Here is a 23,666-nt window from a genome sequence, read left to right as displayed (position 1 = left end):
GTCGAAGATCGAAGCGTCGAAATCGCCGAAAGTAGTGCTTTGTTGTACGATTTATTTTCCACGTATTCTTCTGCACAACCTCAGTCAGATCGGAATAATGAAACTTATAACATGAGACATTTCAATTAATTGTAATTAATTCAATATATCAATATATCACTAATTTATTTATGCAATTCATCACTCATTGTTATTTCCACAACGATTACAGACAAATTATAAAAAAGGAATCGAAATGTGTGTGTAAGATGACACAACTTCAGTTACAACTTCTCCGACAATTAACTGTAGTGATTGATTATACAAATATGATAAAGACAACCTTCCTCTATGTGTTTATGTCCGCAACGATCCAGTCTCTTAAGTCTGCATATTTCCTTCTATATTAACCGAAATATTCTATCGTAGTCGATTTGGGGCAAGTTGCCTAATAACTCAGTGTAAGATAGTCTCATATAAATATCCTAATTAATAATTTCAAAATCTCCACGAAAGGTTTCTACAATTCTAGCCATTAAATAGTAAGCAATTTGACCTTGTATGTTCATATGCTTAATTTCAATCATCTTATAAAAATTGCTCTTATTACTCAAAACAGAAATATACAAGCACTGGTGAAACATGATTGTTCATTAATCGTAAGGTAAATGCGCGCTTAACGCTGATCCAGACGAGGGGTTACGTCGAAAATAAAATTCCCGCTCGATCCCGGTTCTGTTTTCGAAACTCGAGAAGCACTGCGACGCGGTAGCCGCTATTACGTCGAAAGTGAAATTACGAATTCGATCGCGCGCAGTAATTTATTCCACTCGGTCAACGTCCCACGAGCTCGGATTCATAACGCGAGTATACACGGTGGATGCCCGTGACACGTTCACATGACCCTTTTCCGCGGCGTCACAGTTCTCATGAAACACTAGACGCGTATGTGAATGGGAGACGTGTCGTTACGATACTTCCGGCGGATAGCCTGCGCGGCACGAACAATATCAGAACGTAAATAAGAGTACGAGGAACCTCGCCGGCGCTCCGGTAAAAGCATCCACTTACGGTCTCGGCCGTTTTTTATCAATGAAATGTAATATCAACCTGGACGACGAACAACAATTCCGAGGAAGTGCGAGGAAAACGAATGGACTTCATAAGCGACTTCGATTTGCGTCGTAGATGCATGTTTATCTTTTTTTCCTTTTTTTTCTTGTTTTTTGTTCCTCGAACAGAAGACTTTCGTCAAGCAAAGTTCAAAGTGCGGATTTTATTGTGTGTGCCGGATGACTAGACAAACGCTTAAATCAACATCGGACGTTACGCAATTAAGAATGTAAATGGCTTACGATGCAGCAGCGAGAAATTTGAGGCGAAGGAGATTCATAAGAAATATTCTACGTGCGATTCGATAACCTTTAACGTAATGAGAAGAAAAAATCTCTTACGTAATTAGTCGATTCGTGGCGGACGAAAATTGCACATTCTAAGAACGAACGAGACCGCGGAAGTCTTGTGGGACTAGCCGGCTCGGAATTACGCGAATGTTACGCAGCAACGATAGTCATAGTAAATAAACATGAGAAGAAAATGCGCCGAAGACGTTGCGAATAAGAAAATTAAAAAGAATGAATATAGTCGCGGAATCGTCGTGAAATCTTATATCAGTCCACGAGACTTCTGTAAGCGACGAAATTAGAGTCACGTGGTGCGGTGTAACTACATGCAGTCTCAGCGAATTCCGTAAAAAAAAAGGATAAAAATAACTGTGGAAACAGCCAGACGTTTACGCAACATAAAGCCGTAACCTACCTCAAGAAATCCGATGTTTTGATCGTCAGTAAAAGATGTCCCGCATATGTGAATCGTATAATGACGCATGCGAGTTGATTGGTTTTCGTGAAGGTCACGTTTCAATTGTGCTATTCGTGCGCAAGAAGCTGGGAAGTTTCAAGGATTGCGAGTCGCGAGCATCACTGGCATTAAAACCGAAATAGAAACTTGGTGAAGAAATGTAAAGTTTTTAATTGTTTAATTAAGAGTTCATAATATTGAAGGCCGGATTTAGAGAGGGTTGGCCCAAAGAATATGTTGATTATATATTTTGTTTATGTATTTATTGTCAGAAGAACAGTAGAGATGAAATCGCGAAATATTTCTTTCAGAACATAAGTATTTTCTCTTCTGAGTTCCATCAAAATTGGGATATATTACAATTAAAAAATAGAAAAAACTCTTATTTAGGAGTAGGCAAGTATATTTTCGTGTGTCTTGAAATTTTGTATTAATATTCTCCAAGATGAGAGAATAAACTTAAGTAACATGTTATTAGTTAGAATAAAATTTATTGTGCAGGTATATGGCGCATTCTTTTGGCTAATAAAAATAATTTTCATTCAATAATTAATTAAAATAATTGAATTTGAGCTTATGGATAAACGAGATAAAGTTGACTACTATTTAATGACCGACAGGAATGTGCAGGCCTCTCGCGGAGACTTCGAAGATACTATACTGAGAAAAAAATTCTTGAAAATTTATTTGTAGGACAAAAATTAATTTTACAGAAACAAATTTTATTTTTCAGAAATATACTTTATTTCACAGAAATAAATTTTGTATCACACAAATAAATTTCCAAGTATCTTTTCCTCAGTGTAGTACACATATTTTATATGTGGTCTTCTTATTCCAAGCTGCTAGCTAACTTGACCCGGAGCAAGATGGACACGTTGTAGCATATTCGTATTTCGTATGGCCACCTCTACAATATTATTGTATACATTTCAATGCTAAGTTTAGATCGATTCAATACAAAACAATACCGGTTGATTCGTCATCCGCGATCCTCAAATTCTAGCGTATAGTCCAGCACATCTATCTAACATGAGTTTTACCAGAGAACAACAAACGACCGACTTAATTATCACATCGGTGGAAAAGTGCAAATGCTGACGGCGCGAGCAAGAAAATTTTCCAGCTTTAGACTATCTCGTTGTGTAACGTCGTCGCGCAAGAAAATGACACTGTCGTCGTTGCTCTTTAAAACCGACAGAGCTCGCAATTACTCGCATGCAAACGGACGAACGCTTTGTCGCGTCGCGTCGCAGCACGGCGGGAGCGAGTGTTTGCGTAAACGATTTGCGGACGGTCGCGATATTGTGACTATCGCGCACTCACGCGCCCGCGTGACGGAAAAATCGCGCTTTCTCGTCGCGCTTCCTCGACACCGATAACCCGCGACACGTCGAGCCGGGTCGCGGAATCTGCCAAGTGTCTCGTGATTCGCGTTCAAGTTCCACGTCCGAGTTCTTGCGACACGCTCCCCAAGGGAGAACGGCAATTAAGCCGATAACGCCAATGAGGCGCAGACATCCGTCGCGCCGCGTTATCAATATCGTCAGATTAGTTACCGCGGAGCGACGGCACGTGACACCCTCCACGGACTTTGAACGCCTCGTTAAGAATGTTTACCGGGGGAAAGCACGTTAATGTGACCGCGCGAGCGAGTCCGTCGCCGTGTAATTTATAGTGGCAATGCGTCAATAACGCGCCGCGAGGATACGCCAATGACTACGAATGGAAGCTTTTTCGCGCAGATTTCGCGAGACTACCGGGTGTCTGCTTCGAACGTGAACGGCGCGTGAAAGACGCGGAAGCGGCTGATCGATCGATGGTGGCAGTTAATACACCTTGCGTTGTGCGAAATTGATATTTGAGCGCGATGTAAATGTAGTCGAGCACTCGCTCTGTGCATAATCGTGGAGCTGCACGTCTCTACCGCATTCCTCTCATATTTTCCGTACTTAAAATAGGTTGTATATATAGATAACATGTATATAGACGGAAGGAATTATAAGGAACAGGTACAACTAGGCGCAGAGTATCGCTGAAATTAATAGATCCAACATTACTGTACCAGTTAATATAAGCCAGATATTATATAAGAAAACTACATAAGGATGATACAAAATGGAATATTATATAAAGAACAATTTTTTCTTGGATTTATTAAATTCAAAACAATTTATCTATTATATAATAGTCCAAATAAACTAATTTTTTCTTCAATAAATAAGATTATTCTGTCTTTGAAATAATTTTTTTATTATTTGGCTCAAAGTAGAAAATTGTTTAACTTAATTTCCTCGTTCTTGACATTTCATCAGATAAAAATCGATAAAAAAATATGAACCGATATTTCTCATCGGACGTTTCCTGATCGGATACAAAAATTCATCGGTATTTTAATCGGAAATATCCATTTGTTAATTTTTTATTGAATAAATTCTTTCAGTGTAGTAGAACATTTTTAAGACGTTTTTTTAAGAATTTCTGTTGCCTATGGGATGTATATATATATATATATATATATATATATATATATATATATATATATATATATATATCAATAATAATACTGAAGACTTAAAATTATTTCTGAAAATCTAAGAATACTGAACTTAAAAATATTTCCGAAAATCTAAGAAAAAACTGTAAAGGCGCCAAAAATAAGATTGAAGACTAGAATCAGCTGACTTTCAAGCAAACCGCCACGAATTTCCGCGAACGATAAATTGCGCGTGATCCGAACGCATGCTATTTTTACATAAGCACAACAGCAAAACGCGATAAAGAGTTCGTTGCGAAGCCTCCCACGAAGAATAACGCGTCCGTCCCGCTTTTCTATCGTCGTTTTTTCGCGTCGAGTTATTAAAGCAAAACAAAATTTGGGCCACGGTGAGGGCGATACGTCGAGTTGCGTAGCGTCGCAGCGGTGGCGGCGCTCGTTAAGCCGTTAAGCGACACAACACGCCTCCGGGTTATCGCCGTGCTAATAAAGCCCGGCATTGTGGACACGCTTGCGCCGATAAGCGTACCGTTTTATTTCCTCTCCGATGGCTCGCCCGATGCAGCTCCTTCAATAGCCCGAACGCTCGTAAACCCGAATGTATCCCTTCGCTATCGCGGCCACCGACGTGGCACACGACATGCGGCAAATAACCATAATTCGGAAATCCATGCACGCGACACAACAGATTCGCACTTTCCACATGTTCACACGATCGCGTAGACAAAATAGAGACTTGTAAGTCGTTGGTTTTTGGAGAGAAAAAGAGGAAGAAACTGATTAATATATCGTCACCTGTCACAAAAGTGCATAAAATGGCAATTCTGTGAGCGTTAGAGAAAGAATTAACTGATGAAGACTGATGAAGAAGATAATTGTATGAAGCTACACTGAGAGAAATGTCTGATGATACTAACCAGAATTTTATTTAGGTTTACCAAACAGTATGGTGAATAATCGTGTAACAAGATATTTAGTCAATGATTCCAAACCATCTGGTGAGCGCATTGTCTAAGTAGCATTACAGTAATGCTTAAATACGTTTACTAAACCGTCTGGTATAGCATACAATTCATTTGGTGAATGTTATGAGTACAGTTGTAGAGTAGTGTTAGGCTTCTTACCTAACCTAAAATCTAACCATATTATATATAATTTTCATATACTTACTGTATGTAATTTTTATATTTAATTCTAAATTCGTCGACATATTTTAAGAAATTTAATTTTTCCAAATATTTAACGGTTTCAGCGATTACTCTTTTATAGCACCGACGTCTTTACAAATTAGTATAGATGAAAAAGGAAACGTCGCAGCGAGTAACAATTAACTATCGCGTCAATAGTATCACACGTCTAAAGAGAATTACCAAACTGTCTAGATGTCTACAACTAAATGTCTCGATATTGACTACCAGATGCATCGAAACATCGTAATCAGAATATTGGATATGTGAATCAGACATCGCATATAAATTCACCATATTACTTTCATAAGACGAGTATAGTGTCATTCATCAAGCTATTTCTCTCAGTGTAGTTGCGCGGAACTGATATTTTATATGTATAAAAAATATAGGAAAGTTAAGGGGACCAAATTTAGGGAAGCTTTTGGGATGCTTAATCCCTAAATCCATTGATGTCATTTTGATTCCATGCATGTTATATGAGGGATCTAATTCTTAAGAAGTGCAAATCCTTTTATTAGAAATGATTAATTGAACAAGAGAATCCTACTCTTTCTTTAGTCACGGAAATTTTGCGGCCCAAACTTTTGCGTATAACACATACTTAAAAATATCCATAGAAGATCAAATTTCGCACACGATCGGTCTCGCGTTCTCGGGTGAATCACGCTTCAGCAAAGTGCTCGGATGCTTGATCGATGCGAGTCTCTGGTGACATTGATAATGTTATCTCAGGTATTCATCGCGAAAGTACGTGACGCACGAGTCTATCGCCGGATCCGAGATAAAAAAATCCAAGATACACATCGTCGGGCAGCCGCGAGACGAGACACGCGTGTTGGATCACGCGTGCCCATGGCGCGTTACGCAACCGCGCGTGAGCGCAGTTCTTTCTGGAGAATATCTTATCGACCATCCGATTGTTGTAAAAACCTCGTGCATGTGCGCGTGCCGTATTGTCGTCAATTAGCGACAATAATTCGATGTTATCGAATGTCGTAAATCGGCTTTGGACCAAACAATAACTACATTCATATTGTACATTCGTGTAAAAATTTTTCAAAGTTTTCCTTGTTATAGCATAAATTCCTATTAAAATGCCCGAATTTGTCTCAAAATATGTAGCTTATTCCATTACGATGCCAATGTGGCGGATTCCATTTTTAAACCAACATGGATTCTAAATCCGTTCTCTTGAAATTGACATAAAAATGTAGAAACCTTTTTTTCAGTGAATTATATTTTTCGATTTTTATATCAATTATTGCATTCTACACAACAACAAATGAGAAAGATAAGAAATTTCCAAACTATAATTATTTATACTTTTTGAACATTTTTGCTTGCAAAATGTACATATTTAAAATTATTCATATGTTTTGTTCAATTTTAATGTAAGATGAAAACCAAAAAATATTTTTAAGAAAACATTCGGGGGAAATCTAAAAATAGAATTTGTCTAGGTTTCCACTTTCTTAAAATGACTCAGCAAAAGTATTTCTGATCGAATCAGCCAAAGAATTATTTCACCGATGATCAATAAGTATTCATTGATTTTCAGTGAAAACATTCTCACTTCCCACCGTTCCGTCTTATTTCTCACTAACTTTGATCAGTTGAAGTAAGATTTTTTGTAAAATCTGTAATATACAAATTTGTTCTACGCTACGACGAATCCAACTTTCCGCGAAATCAAACTTAGATTAACATGGAATTAACTTTCATATACTTTGTAAAGTGCATCAATAATGAGTCGCTGCTATTAACTAATCTCTTCAACGAGATTTTACTAATTGCTTCTAACTGAATTTTCAGTTGTAAGTAACACTTCAATGAAAAATACACTGACTGTACTTTAGAAAGCACCTAAAAATATCGCGTGTTTGAAAATGAGATACCAAGGAATTTTCTATGCAAACGTGCCATTGTCTTGAGCGCGGTCCGGCAATGTCCACCACTTTTCTCACTCCCTCCCGACGAAACCTTCCGATCAAGACTCTTTTTCTCAGCTCCGCCGAGACCGACCCTCGTTAATTTACATTGGACGCTCCACGAGCCTCGAGCCCTGAAGAGCGTTCAGTGTAAATTTGCTTAGTCTGGTCACGCGCGCCGCACTTCGCGCATGCCGCGCGCGTCTACGGGCGCGCGCGAACGTCCATGTGCGCTCTCTCGCACATGTCGATTCTTCGTTTACCCGTGTCATTATTAACGAAGAAGGTGGGCTAAAAGTTTGCACGGCAGTTAGTGCTAGCGGCTGGGCAGAGAGACGTAAACGAACCCGATACGGAGAAAACGAGGTGCGCTCCGTCGGCGGAGCGCACCGGTTGGCGTCGGTTGACACGAGTACACCTCGTACACGCGTATCCTGTCGTTACGCAAAGCAAAAAAGAAAACATTAGTCCGTAATCGTGGTTTTATATCTTAATACGAAAGGCAGAAGCGACTGTCGGGCCACATATTTTACGGCGGAGCGGTTCACTCACGCGATAACACCCAAAAATATATAATCTCATCCTTAGCGATGAGATTATATTTTTTCTCTTAAATCCTCTTATATATGGCTTCAAGAGGATTCGGTAATTATTTAGATTAGAGGAGACATCTCTCTCGCTAATGACCTTGATCTTCACATGAGTTGTCAAGGGTATGTCCCTGAATAACGTTTAAAAGTTTTAACCGGCGGTCATTCACCATAAAAAAGTTATAAATAGAAAAAGTTTGAAGAACGTTATAGTTAACATTGAAAGACATACTTTATTGATATGTATGTGTAAAAATATATATAGAATGTCCCATTTTAAATAAGTCAGTCGCGTATCTCCGAAAACTGAGCCCTGCAAACAGAAGTGTTTCAGATAAAATTTATACGGTTTTAAGAGGAAAAAAGATGGTAACCTTGAATTTTAACTACGGTCATTCGCCAAGATTATATGAGGTTAACCTTGCTTTTTAAATAAAAAATGGTACTTTTTGTAGCAGATTCTAAAAGAGTCGTTTTATTCTAAGTTGTGTATGTAATAGTTTAGAAATTATTTAGCAATGAAAAATGCAACTTCGCGAATTTCCATGATACGCACACAATTTATGTATATGTTCGATTGACTTGTTTAAAATACGAGATATTTTGCATAATATAATATCATATACTGAAAACAATATTGCGTAAAATTTATATTTTGTTTGCACAAGTCTTGATAAATATTGTCGATTATAAAATAAGGAACAAAAATATCGCTTCATATGTTTTAAAGATATTATTCATTTGTGTGATATAACATTTTAAATATTTATATTACTGTGATATTAGAGCATACGTTGTCAAGAACTGTACATTTATTTTGTATAGTTTTTACCATCAATATCATAGTAATATAAATAGGATCAAATTAGGTATTTTACGAGATTGTGGAGTCTCGCCCTCCATCCTACGCACATGTGTTGCTAAATGATTATATGCATTTTGTATGAACTTTTACTTATAACCGTAGAAAAAGAACCGTAAAATGTCTCTTTTAGAACAAAAATACTTTTCTCTGAGTTCCGTTAAAGTTGGAAAAATATTATGGTAGAATAGAAAAAGTTGGATTCAGAAGTAATCGAGTAAATTTTGTTAAAAGAAAAAGAGAGAAAAATTTGACTTAAAAGTAAGAGAATAAAAATTCCGAACGTTTTGAAACGTTATGTTTAACATTCGTCATTGTGATTGTTTGCTAAAGATTGCGTAACGCACAACAGCGGCGGCAAGATTCGTATTGTCGCAGGTTGTCACGCATATCGCCACGTATGCCGCGACATCGCATGAAAATGTAACAACATGGCACTCTGTAAAAGAGTTTCGACGATACCGTATCGCGATGAAGACAACAACACAGTCGCGTTGTCTCTTGCGGTTAACGCGCGCGTTAAACAATAGCATGCCAATTCGTATGCATATATATGCCAGCGTTATTTAATATTTAATTAATCCGCTTCGCGGAAAATATAGTAATTAATAATTCAGCGCGCTAAAAATGCGCGCTGAAATAACTGTGAATAGTAATGTTAAGTTACTAAAAAAACATAGAATTCGGCATTGAATCACAGTTGATTTTCTGTCAAAACGAGACAATTATTTGCATTTATATTGCACTTGTAAGAGTTATTTCAGCAAAATAGGAGTGTCAGGACCATATTTCGCGCACGAGAGAATTGTTATGTTATCTACGCGTTTATTTAACATTCTTTGTGCCGTATTAATATATTAATTAATATTATACATTGTAGTACAATATTTTATCCTCTTTCGCATTAAATGGCTGACCTCGCTCTCCCGAAATCGTTATATATTGACGACTTTCGCAGCCCGTTTCCTTTATTCCGTGCTAGCACGCGCATCCCAAGCAGTCGTGCTTCGTCGGCTATTTCACCCTCGTCATACGTGAGTTACCTGGTTTTTCACAGCATCATTAATGCCCGCCGGCACTAAAAGCGCCGGGAGACTGAGCAGATCGCCGATATATCACACCAAGGAAACTTACGATATTCGTTACTCGCGAACTTAACGACGCGCCCCTTCGGTCTCTTTTACGACACTGGTTGCGCCTAATGCTTACAAACGGCCGTCGTGTCCTCCGGGGGCGTGCATGTGTAACGACGAGTAAAATTTAATTGCCAAGTAATAATTAGACGATATAAAAATTAAATGTTCGGTCGGTAATCTTCATACATATATTAAGTTGTTGCGTAATTTCTGCCGTATTTTGTGCGCTTATCTAATAATAAATTATTATTACATTTGTCTTTTAATCGCACTGATAGTTTGGTTGCATATTTCTATAAATTGTAAATAATAACGGCCAATATGTTGTTAATGAAATAAATTCTTTTCCAAAATTATATCATTTTATCCAATTATATTATTTTAAAAATTATATAATTTTTATCCAAAAATACGACAAAAATTATGCGACAACTTGATATATACAGGCGGCATTATAGTAGCGATCGTCAAGTCGACGATAATAATTATCATGAGAGAGTTATTCTTCCTCTCCCTTCCTCTCTTACCTTCGGCGTCGTCTTCATCCTTCCAACGACACCAAACGCGCTTTCTTTGGTTACCCGCTAACGACGCCGTTCCTCTTTTCTCAGCAATTTAATACGCGCGGTGCTTTATGCGACGCGCAAAAACTGATTAAACGGCCGCGCGCAAAATACACTAATCAAACATCGAGCGAGCGAGATTCCCGTCTCACGCTGTTATCAAGGGTCAAGGGAGTTAGAAGCGACTGCGCGATGTTACGTCGACATAATTTGCACATGTCAATCGAAACTTACGAATTGATTAACCTTCGCAGAAATACACGAGAAATATCATCGAGTGGGAAAATACATTTGCGCGAGCGTCGATGAGACGTAAAATTATGAGGTTTTTGTTGTTGACCGGGCACTTTTACTCGAGTCCCACTCTTATGTTTTATCGCAAGTCTTACTTTGAGTTTTTCAGGTTTTTTGTATACGCATCGATTTTTCTATTAAAATAAAAATAAAACTGACGCCACGTGTGCGATCGTTAGTTTAGCGGCGTTTGAGCTAAACTAAGCTTAACCAGAGCTCCGGCGAATATCGTGGAATCGAGAGTTCATAGAACCATCCGGTGCACTTTTCCGCGGCGTTTCTCCTGCGGCGACACGAAGGCGTACTTTCTTTCTGTGCCGCTAACGACGATATTCCTCCTTTCGTGGCTACTTAATTTGCGCGGTGCTTTATGGCAGCGTCGCGCCCATGGCGGGTAATTTACTCGCGCGAGCGAGCAGCGACGTGTGTGCTCCTGCAACGGCAACGTCCTACGAGACAGCTTCTCTCTCTCTCTCTCTCTCTCTTTGCAAAACTTTAATAACCACCACGTGGTGGCTATCATCGTGCCGACGGAGACGTGAGAAACGCGAAAGAGTATCATCACGCGGGTGACTCGCTAAAATTATTTCCCCTCGCCGTGTACCACCTTCTCGCCTCTTTTCCCCTCCGCCCTTTCACTCTTTCTCTCGCTCTCTCGTAGCACTTTCTATCTCCGGTAGCGCGGAGTACTGATATTAAAGTCGCGCAAAAAAATCTCGAGATCGGTCACTTCGGTCGCACAAAGGACTCTTCTGAAGCCTGTCGGAATGGAATAGGAGACAATGTATAACTCGATATCAATACATTCGGAACAACATATCAGGAACAACATCCGGACACATCAGGAACAACTTTGATACCACTGCAAAGAATTTGTAATGATTTTGTGGTACTACATCGCGAATAAAAAAGTACAAAAATCATTGGATTAATTTTTACTCTATTTAATAAATATTGCTCTATTCAGTTTTAGAGTGTAATTACTTCGTTACGCAAATTTGGATTGTTACATTATTAAATATATATATACACATTGATTTTGCACCGCGCAAATTAAGTAGCCACGGAAGGAGGAATATTGTCGTTAAATGTATGTGCGTTGATAAAAATGTATACAGTTTGCGCAGATATTATTAGATACTCAGTAGTATAAATAATTTTTAATTAAAAAGCAACTGTCAAGAATAAAATATTACGGCAAACTTGTTTATTTTATAAGTAGCAGACTTGATTATTAATCGATTGAATAATTTTTTGTCCATTTCCTGTTCTATTTTTGTCCAGTAAGTGGCTTCAGATTTTGTGCAATAACTGCAAGAAAAAGCGTTACATCTTGATTGGGATTTAAAGTAGTTTTACTCTTCAATTACTACAAACGTGAAACTACAAAAGTTCACGTAACTGTTCAATAATTTCTCGGAAACTGCATTAAATTTCTATCAGGGCAAGATCTTATAAAAATTTATTTTAACAACTGAGAACACATTTGTAAATTTGTTGCTTCATTTGTGAACAGCCAAAATATTTTTTACAAGCGAATAAATTTTATAGTCACGCAAAAATATAATTCCTCCCGAGTAATAACACGCTTAATACGGTGAGTCGGGATGGCCACTAATCAGCTATATAATTAGTAATTACCCGAGGAGCGTGAACGTCGGCACGTATCAATTACGGTCGAGCTTATTAAATTTCGGCCACTCGATTAATTAATTCGCAATTAGCAATCGTAGCCGGCGCCCGTTTATTAATTATGCAGCGAAAGCTTCCAGGAACCAGCCTCGAAAGTAAATTAAGGATCGACCGCGCGGCGAAGTCGTTAAGGCGCCCTCACGCGAAAGATATATGGACCTTTAAGGTACCGTAGGTAAGGTTTCGCAAGCTGAAAAGCAAGGCAGGAGAGTAAGGAGCGCATGGTTTCGCGTTATCGATCGGAAAACCTGACTTCAAAGCCGCGAGAAGTAATTCGTACTTACGTCAATATCAATCTTGCGGCTGTGCACGCAAATTGAAAACTAATTTAAGAGCATATCGCGCATGATCAGTAATTACTTTTTAATTAATTTTTACCGTGAATATTTGGCCGACAGGCACCGCCGCCAAAGCGAATCCCGCATACGTCTCTTCGTACGTTAATTTCAGTTCTTGCCGATTAGTCTTTTTTCTCTCTCGATTCCCTCTTTTCTCTAGACAGTGATTCTCATATATTGTACGCAAAAATTCGCTCCTTCATAACAATGGTCGAGCAATTTCGAATAAAAACGGCAAGAGAGGAAAGCTCAGAGGCCGCGATCGGGAGGATTTCGAGGCCAATCGAATAATGCCGCGACCGATAAGAGTGGCATTATTGTATTCGTGTTCAGGCCAGTAAATGAGGCCCTAACGTACTCGTAAGAATGCCACCAGACGCGTTTCGCGCATCGGCGAACGCGCTAAACGCGCCAGCTGCCGCGCCGGTTGCTTGTCGCTCGTGCACGGCTTTCTTTTTACGCCCTTCCGTTATTGTTCGCGCGGCTCGATCTCTCGCCGCATCGCGGTTCTGCTCTTCGCCGATCCGACATGCGATTTTTTCCCTTCTCTCACAACGAAGAAACGATATATACGCGGCCGCGGTAACATTTGTCGCGAAAGGCAGCGGTGACGAGGAGAGAATAGATTGTGTGTCCGAGCCGACAACCGTGAACTTGTGAATCACCGTACGCATTCGCGCGTATTTCGCTAGTAACTCGTGCACCGTCTCTCAAAATCGGCGGCTAACCTCGGCGTAATGTACAGAAATTTGCTCATATTACACGATATTAACTCTTTCACTGTGGAATATAAACGCTCTCAAGTATCAGATCATTTGCGAGCGTCGCAAACGTTATACATTATTCGTAAATAACGGAGAAACTAATTTATTAAAGACTGAAAGAGGTGTTTGGTATTTGTGACAAAAACTACATAATGAAATAATCATAAAAAATCATAATTATATTATTGAATTATGATATAATTATATAATAAATAATACTATTTATAGTATAGAGGAAAATCAATTTTGTAGTATCTCGTTAGCGAGACCGGCCTAACATTTTGAACTTTTTTCTTATACTTTATTACAGCGCTACACTTCGTATTAAATGCGTTGTTGTTAAAACGTATGTTATAAAGTTAAATATTTGAAAGTACATATGGTCAAAAACAATTTCATAGAATCGTCATTATTGCAGACGACACATTTCTTAGGAACGCACAGTGAAAACCGTAGAATTTTTTTGTTTACACGTAGATATTGTTGAAATAATTCATTTCGGCACGTTTTGTCGAGGTAATATCGTGGCACGCAGACGCGTATCATTTTCCACGATCGCGCCGAATTACGCGCGTCATCATAATGACTGGATTGAAAATCGGTCCCACGATCGAAAGAAAGTATGCGTTATATCCCGCGGGTGTGTGTGCGTAAGCGCAAAGCCGGCCGTCACGCATAAAAGGCGACCACAGGAAGCGTAAACGGCACTTTTTATCACTTGAACGAGATATCCTCTCCGTGTAACGCAGTGTACACGTTATTGTTTCGAGGACGTGTGTACGCGCCGGCGACACAGAGCACCTGCGTATGATATCACATACATAACTGTACAATTGTAATGATATGTGCATACAAGTAGAGTTATATATAGAGTTATATAGAGAATTAGTGAACTATATATAGTTCTCGTAATCATTCAGCTATATATAGTTCTCGTAATCATTTAGTTAATACATCGTAATCATGTAGTTAGATAACTACAAAATAGTTCGTTAAACTATGTACATTGATTATAGATACTTTTATATCACCCATATAATCGTCACTACCATATATTTTTCTCTGAATGCATATTAACACGTTGAACGGTCGTACTAGTTATCAGTGACCGAAATCATGATACTACTACGCATCTTACTAAATTATTAAATTTTTTATTTTTTTAGACTTTTGTTTTTTTCAGTTTCTAAGGACCGATTTTTCGATAGTATCTTAAACTTAGATTTAAACTTAGATTTAGACTTAAACTTAGATTTCTGTTCACAAACACATTGTTTAAAAGAAAAATTTAAATTTAAATATAAGCTTAAACTACCTTGTACATTATAAAATCGGCTTTAAATCTTATTAAGTTACCGTCTTATTAAATACGAATTGTAAGTAATATAAAACATCGCTTGTTTTACACAACATTGAAAGAAAAAATTTATTAATTTATTAAAATTATTAATTTCACTACGCCATTTTCAGCACCAATCATATATTTTTGTTGTCTTAACAAAAAAATTACAGTAGCAATATGCATATCAAGGGTTATTATCACCAACACCATAGTTGCGTTTGCTACAGAAATGAATTCCCCAACTATAATTATTTCACTATGTAATTATAGTCACGAGTACCAAACATCTTTCCACGATTTGAGATTTGTTACATACACATCGTTTGAGCCTGAGCAATGCTCAAAAATAAAATAAAAATGAGAATGACGAAATAGCAAAGCGCATTGCGAAGTAGCATACGTAATCGCTCGCAACTCAGAGTGTTGCGTTTCATACAGGTCCTTATCAGCGCTCGTTGAGTTTATCTCCCAAAGTGCTTTGTAAGGTTTACACGAAACTTCCGGAGAGCGTTCTTTGACGCATCCAAACTGCACTTTGCGCAAGTTTAAGCCCTAACAATATCACCACGGGAATTATCGCGAAAGCGGCTTTCACCGACTCGCCACTACGGACATTTCTCGGCCACGTTACAATTTTTCCTTTAATCTCGGGACACAGTTTCATAAATAATGCATAAAATCACAATCTCGACGGAATCTCACTCCTCGAGAGTCACGCTCGACTCCTCCTATCCCCAAGGATTCTAGGGATCAAGTGGGGATTATCGTTGGTTCGAATGCGACGAGGCTAATCAACGAGCGTGAAAAAGGCGTGCGTGCATGGCCAGCGAAGAACGAGGCACGCGGAGGAGCTCGTGCGATCCCACGGAGCCACGCGATGCTTCATGCCGCGTACATGTGACCTCGCGACCTTAAAACCGAGCACTATTTTCCGCTGCCGGCAGGACTCCTTTCTCTCTCTTTCTCTCTCTTTCTCTTTCTCTCTCTCTCTCTCTCTCTCTCCCCTCTTTCTTTCTTTCTCTCTTTTTGCCTGCCGGCCGCGCGCCCCGCGGTACGTTGTAGGACGCTGTCGTGTTGCAGGACGAAGCCGGCACGACACGAGGCCGGAGATTAATATTATCTCGCGCGTAGCGTGCGCCGGGGATGTACGCGGAGACCGCGAGTTTCTGCGCATCGCGGCCCGTGTAGTGCAATCTCGTCTCCCTTCGGGAGAAGCCTCTCTTTGTTGCTTCTGGTGGTGCGCCTTCTGGTAAGATCGCCAGGTATAAATAATGCGAAATCATCGCGAGCGTCCACGCACCCAGACAGGGAGCGATGTACGAGGAAATGTTGGTGAAACAAGAGCAAGCCGAAACGCACGCTTCTTTTCAACTTCCCTCTTCCCCTCCCCCGCCCCTTCTCTCTTTCTCCCTCTTGCGAGTAGATGCAGAAATTCACAAGATGAGATTAGAACCAAGCGAAGGACGAACCGTATGGCGAACGAGAAAAGGAGAAAACGTTGATTTCCGCGGTAATCAAAATCCGTACTCGCTCCATTGCTAGACAATCATAGGATACCGCAATTCGTTCCAACGTGAACCGCGTATTTATCACAGATATCATTAATTTCCTTAAAATAATGATTTAATTTATAGTCGAAGTTGCGCGTATGCATGCGCGTGCAGTCACACTAGGTGAAGTTATGAATGAACCTCCGAAAAGAGTTTATCTCTGATTTCTATAAAACTTGATAAAAATGTTCAACATGATTCTAAATGCATGTATACAGAAAGGTTTTTGAGAAGCAAGGTTTAAACCACGTACGTATAGTGATTGTTAAAAATAGTGTTTTCGAAGTTAGCTCTGTCATATGACATATGTTCTTGAGTAGTTTAGTTCTATGGAATATTCCTGTTTTTTCCAAAATATTCGTGACACACACAACAATAAAAATAATTATATATTGTCGTATGTTCCACACAAATATTTCGGAAAAAACAGCAATATTCCATATAACTAGATTAAGATCAAAAACATATGACAGAGCTAACTTTAAAAATAGTATTTTTAACGATCATTATATGTGCGCGGCTTAAACTCTGTTTCCAACGAAAATTCTTCTGCGCATATAAATTTAGGACCATTTTAGAACATTTTTATCAAGTTTTATAAGAATCGAAAGAGGAAAAACTTTTCGAAAGTTCAATCAAATGGATATCCAGAGTGCAGAATATAATTTCCCTTACAAGAATACAGATTTTACTGTTACTTATGGACGAGCAACATTATACTCACGAGACTACCGTTTTCACGAACAGCCCTGAGGCGTCGTTGTCGTTCTCGTCGTCTTCAACATCATTATCATCACCGCCCCACAAATCACAAAATCGTGAATACGTCGGTCCTCCTCCCATGTACGAGAGAAACGTCATCATAATTTTAATCCAACGATTATGTGTGGACCCGGTTCTGCCGATACGTATCTCCCGAGCCCGGAGACACGTGTCTTTGGACGCAGCGTGACTCTCGAAGGACTCTCGCGGTTAGTTTTCATGCGAGGTTTGCGTCGCCTGCACGCGTGGCATATATACGAAGATGAGCCCGACATGTGTACGTTCTCGCGTCCATTACACAAGCGGCGAGTTCCGCGTGCGAACTTTGCAAATGCGAATGCAAGGCATCGGTAAAAATGTGCAATCTACATATCTCGAAGATAGCGTCGCACACTCTCGTTTATCGCGAGGTATGATTAAGTGAAAAAGAACACGAATTGCACAACTTATCGCGCCAGTACTTATCGTTACCAGTCGGGTCAGCCTGATACTGTGAAAATACACATACCGTAAAAACGCGCGCTCTTCTTCTCTCCTTGCGTATGTAAGAAGCTCGCGCACGCGATGCGGGAACATACACACACGCACACACTCACGCACGCACGCGCTGCGGGGTGGAACCCAGCCGATCGGTAAAAAGCGATCGGTCCGAGTTATTTATTGCGGCTTTCGGACGGGAGATCCGCGGTGGACACAGAGGTGCCTCGGTGCACTGGCAGATAACTTATCTGAGGCACACAGCGCGCACCAGGGAACGCGCCCCGTATACTTACATCCTCGCCGTGGGCCCGATACTGACCGACGATAACGCGACGTCTAGTATCTGATGAGCGTACAAAAACAAAGGCAGCCGAACGGCATACATCGTCTCTCCCCTGCTCGCCCTACCCCCTTTGACCGCTCTGTGATAACGAAGATCGATCTCGTTACTACGTCGATTTATATCGGCAAGGAAAGACAGGCTGATGCCTCGTGGCAGCCGGGGGCGCGAAAAATCCGTGAACACGCGCGGTCCGTGGAGCGACGCTCACGGTGTTAGCGAAGGGGACACGTAGGTGATGATGGAAGACCACCTAGAAGCGAATACGCCAGGTGATGCTTTTCATACAACGTGATTAAGGGAGTTTGTGGATATTGCGGTGATCGCGTACGCGGCCAACGACGCCCGGAGACATGACTCGCGATCGTAGATCCCGGAGAATCTGCGGTTCGCTTAATAGCGATCTCAAGCTTATCATGCGATCCTATGTAGGCATCTCCCCACTTTTACCCCATTTATTGTTGGATTCTGATGATATTTTCTTCAAAATTTTCTTAAAAATATATAAAAATTTCTAAATTTCTGCACGGGATTTATCGTGCACAAATGAATTCCCCTGACCAAAAATTGCTTAAGATAGTTCTATATGTTTCCTCAAGAATATACTAAAAGTAGATTCCACGTAGGGGAAAAGAATGGGGAGATTTCTACACGGAAATAAGATGAAGTTGAATTTCGAGTTCATTTTACATATACGAGAGATAAAAAACAGCAATTTTATTGAAGAAATTAGATTAGTTAATTTGCCACATTGAACTCTGAAATTCAGTTTATTCAACTTGATTTCAATTATTTCGATGGATTTATTTTGTGTTTTATAGCGTTCGTAAGTTTATCCAGAAACTTTACACAACGAACGATGGAAACGAAAACGGCGACGCTTTTAACGTCCACAGAGATGTGAGAAGACACTCCAGCAAATATGATTACCGAGAGTGCTCATAAAAGCGCGTCCAATTGAAGTTCGGTGTTGCAAACACGCGAGCGTGCACACTTGAATAACGAGCGACCGGAGCCGCGATCCGCGTTCGAAATAAGAACCCGGAGGTATCCACCCATTTCCGAGGAACTCCCTCGATTTACAGGTTTCTTCGCAGCTATCATCACGGAATTTCCCGCAGCCACTGGCTGCGGCAAACCGAAGCCGCCCGATACGGTCGATGGCGCGAATCGGTAGTCCAACGCCTGAGCGAACCACAGTGCATACCTCAAGTCGGTACATTAACCTCGAGGGAAAAAGGGCGATAAATTAGGCGAGGCTTATCGGTGATCGTTTGCGCGAGAGTATAACGCTTCTCGCCCAGAAGCTCCCTCGACGCATGCAGATGCATCCTCGCGCCGGATGCATCTACGCGCAGCGGTCTCTCATTGGCAGGGAGACGAGCCGCGCTCTTTCTCTTTCTCTCATACTCTCTCTCTCTCTCTCTCTCTCTCTCTCTCTGTCTCTCTCTCTCTGTCTTTCTCACAGCTCTCGAGAGCTCGCCCGTACTTATACGCGGGGGCTTGGTTTTGTTTGGCGCATAAAAAACAGACATATTGGTTTTACGTTCCCTTATTTACGAGACCATAAACCTTCCTCCTCTGGCCGCGCGGCACGATTCACCAAGTGCAACGCGCGCCCGCGCCGTTGTGAATCCAGGGTAGAGACCGCGATGCCGGGCCGAGCGGACTTGACCCGACGCGAAGAAACGGGAAGAAGTGAGCGAGCGGAGAAGAGCGCGCGGGCTACAACCGCGTGGACGTTAATAAATTTCGGAGTGAGTTACTTGGCGCGACCGAGTCGGCGGATGCTCGAGATTTATGAGATTCGACGTCGGTGACAAATTCGCGCGTACATATCTACGTAGGGCGACAACTGTGAAAGATCGGAGAAAGAGAGAGAGAGAGAGAGAGAGAGAGAGAAAGAGAAAGAGAAAAATAAATAAAGGTGGTAAAGAGATTGCATATGCATTCGCTATCTTCTGAGTTAGAGAGAGAGAGAGAGAGAGAGAGAGAGAGAGAGAGTCAGTTTTTTTAGAAAATATCTTGTAAGAAGAAGCGCGTGTAGTCGATGGAAGAAAGATTCCAACACTTTTGTTCTTGCGATGAATTTCATTACGCATCCGTATCTAATAGGAGAATTTATTGTCTTAACCAGCTTCAAAAAAAAGGAGGTTCTAAGTTTATCCTACATATATGTTTATTTATTTGTATGTTCCTTCATAAAAAGCTGAAGTTTTAAGAGAAAATGTATATTTGCTTTTGTAAAAAATATTTTATATTAGTACAAGTAAATATGTTATTAATACCCATAGAACAAATATGTTTTATTTTTTACATTTTCTCTCCCAGTGTAGGGATACATAGGAATATTGAGACAAAATTATTTCATACTTTTTAGGACTTTTGAGGTGTTTCGTCAAAGCGGTTTATTTTAAATAATTCTCAGCAGATAAATTTTCATGATGAATACCAAGTGTGTTCTCAAGTTCATCGAAGCAAAAGTGTTGCAAGCTCTCTTCCATTGGTTTATTATGTACTCAGATGAGGTTAGGTTAGGTTAGGTTAGATGTGCTTGGATGATTCAGAATCAAGATCAATCCATCAATATCAATTCGCGATATTTCCTATAGAAATTTCTCGCATCCACAGCTTTCTCTTTAATGTTACACTTTTCAAGAGACTCTTCGATGATAAGCCGATAACACGCGCGGAGAAAATGTTCAACAAGACTGCTACCCTTTGCCCGATAACTGTCAATAGATATCTGTTTGAATCTGCTGAGTACACTCGAGGGGCGCTTTAAGAGCAATTACTCGCGTCATGACGGAACAAAATGTGATCGCGTGATTATGTGAGACCAGCCCACGATAATCGGTAATGAGGTACAATCGTGCCTTTATCGAATCGTGAACTTACGCACTGCGGGATAAGGTCGGCGATATCCATTTAGCCTTCTCTGAAGCGAATGCTCACTACGTGAAACCGAGTCGGGAACTTCGATATACCACATTGCATTCTCCGCGCGCGCGCGCGAGCACGCCAAAGAGAGAGAGAGAGAGAGAGAGTTTTGCTGATTTATCGCTCCTTGAAATGAGCCAAATTACACCGTTAAATCGTCCCGAACGACAGTCGGCGCGCAGGCGAGTCATCTCGCACGATCGGGATATCTCGTTTATGTATAGGGTGTCTCTGGTCAATTGCATTACCTTACAATAACGGACATTACGCAAAAAAGGACCAAAAAAACGTAAGTAACAAACGTAAGGAGTATTAATATTATTGACAGTTATTAAAAGTAGTAATAATATGCTTCCATTTTTGCTACTAAAATTAATCAGCCACGATGTAGCATTTAATCGTGCAGTCTAAGTTATACTGTTCATCAATTTTAATTTTCCGAAAAGTCGTCAGATGCAACATTTTGTCAAGTGTATAATATTCTTTAATTATCCATGTATCGCACATGCTCAAAGAGAAAGCATAATTTTGTTCAGAGACACCCTGTACAGATCCGCGATGTGCATCCGTGGAAGACAAAGCGAGATTGGTGTGCAGAGGTCGCGTCATCGAGTCACGAGCTGCAACGAGCGTGCAAGAATCGATGTCGAGAAATCGCGGAGGAACAGAGATGACGACGACGACGACGACGACGACGAAATACGAAGACGAAGACAACGGTGAGATGAGAGAGCGAAAGAAGAGGCCGCGAAGAAAAGGGAGGAGTGCAAAGGGCTACGAGAAGGAGAGATGAAGAAACGCGCTCGGGTCGGTCACGCGTCTCGAACTCAGCAATAGCAATCACAAGTCTGTTATTGCGAACGATCTTTCGAAGGCTAAGTACAATTACAGGTTATTCCAAGAGCGAGGCGGTGTGTACGCGCTCGCGAGCGCACGTGAGCGCACAGAAGGGATTGTTCACGTATTCGATCACCGTGTTCGGGTATCGCGCTCGTTACGGATGTATCGCGAGAAGCAGTAAGAACGAATTCACCCGATACGACATCGCCTTGGCCAAGCATAATTATCGAAGGGGAGATGCGGGTTGAGACACGACTTGTTACTGCATTGCTTAATAGAAGTGATGGTTGAGGATATCCTCGAAAGGCGAGTCATGCGCGAACGTAAGACGCAGTATGAATATATTTATCTTTGAAGATCGCAAAACTGAGAAAAATATGTTCGATATTTGCGACTATAATTGCGTGATGAAGCAATTATAGTAAAAAAATATATTTTTGTAATAAACGTTATTATATAGTATGATAATAACCTTGCATGCATGTAGCTGCTATTGCTTTTGCATCAGAACAACAAAAAGATGTAGCGAGTATGAGTTTGATTTCTCTAAAGTCACTTTCTATTTAAACATGTGATTTTGTTATGATAGCAACAAAATTTAAAACTTCCGTAAATTTATAACTACATAAGTATGATGAGAGTATGATGTATATTCATATAACATATTTTTTACTCGCGATGACCTCTCAAACATTTTGTCAAAGTTTGACACACTTATTCTGAACATACGTTATGCGGAAACATTAACGTGTTTCTAAATTTCAGCGATTATTTCCAGGGAGCATACGGGTAACATATTTTTAATTATAAAACTTATTTAACTGCAAACAGTATGTGAAATAAACATATTATATAATCAAATAAGTATTAATGAGTAAATATAAGTAATAGTGAAAAATGAAGAGACAAATTTTTTCTTCATAATATTTTTATTCTCTTGGTATCATAGATTTCGATGGAATTTCGAAATTTAAAAGAGATGAAAAAAGTTAGGACATAAAGTCTAATAAAAAAAATATTGCATACTAAGATATTTAAATTTTAACTCGGTACGTATTTGATTTTCATCCTTGATATCCGAGGTATCAAAATGCATGATATCCGCAACAACAGTTCACGGATCCGAGAAGAAAACAACGACTAACATTGAAACAATGCCAACCAGCGGAAAATACAAGGGAATATGCAAATCTCATGTTTCACGTTATCTCGGGTCAAAGGATGAAGGTTGTAATCCCGTTATTCAAATTACACTGAACGCGAACGAATTCAGATTACAAGGTGAGGGTGAATTCCTCTCAGACTCGATTGTCAAATGGTTTCAAAGCTGCGCTGAAACAGTGGGTTGCGCTACATTCCGCGAGGCACGCTCACTGCAAAGAAGAATAAAGGCAGAGGGTGCGACGACCAGGCAGCAGCAACGAACTCCCGGTGCAGCTCTCGCCGAAGATCCATGTGGATCCTGCGGCCGAAACTTCCAACGTCCGACGCGGTACTAAAAGTTTCGGGGCGTGGGTAATAATTTACGATGCCGCGCGGTAACTATCCGTAAGTACCGGCGAGAGCAACGCTAATGTTCGTCCTTATGTACCGTGCGCTATACGCGCGCCCGCGCTTGGCCGACAAAGAGAGAGAAAGAGAGAGAAAGAGGGGGGAGGCAGAGAAAGAGAGAAAGAGAGAGAGAGAGAGAGAGAGAGAGAGAGAGAGAGAGAGAGAGAG

The sequence above is a fragment of the Odontomachus brunneus genome, unplaced genomic scaffold, assembly GCF_010583005.1.
Source record: "Odontomachus brunneus isolate Ranch 3 - 2012 unplaced genomic scaffold, Obru_v1 Obru_scaffold_008, whole genome shotgun sequence".
NCBI lineage: Eukaryota > Metazoa > Arthropoda > Insecta > Hymenoptera > Formicidae > Odontomachus > Odontomachus brunneus.
The sequence above is the reverse complement of the archived record's forward strand: the minus strand, read 5'-3'. Positions refer to the sequence as shown.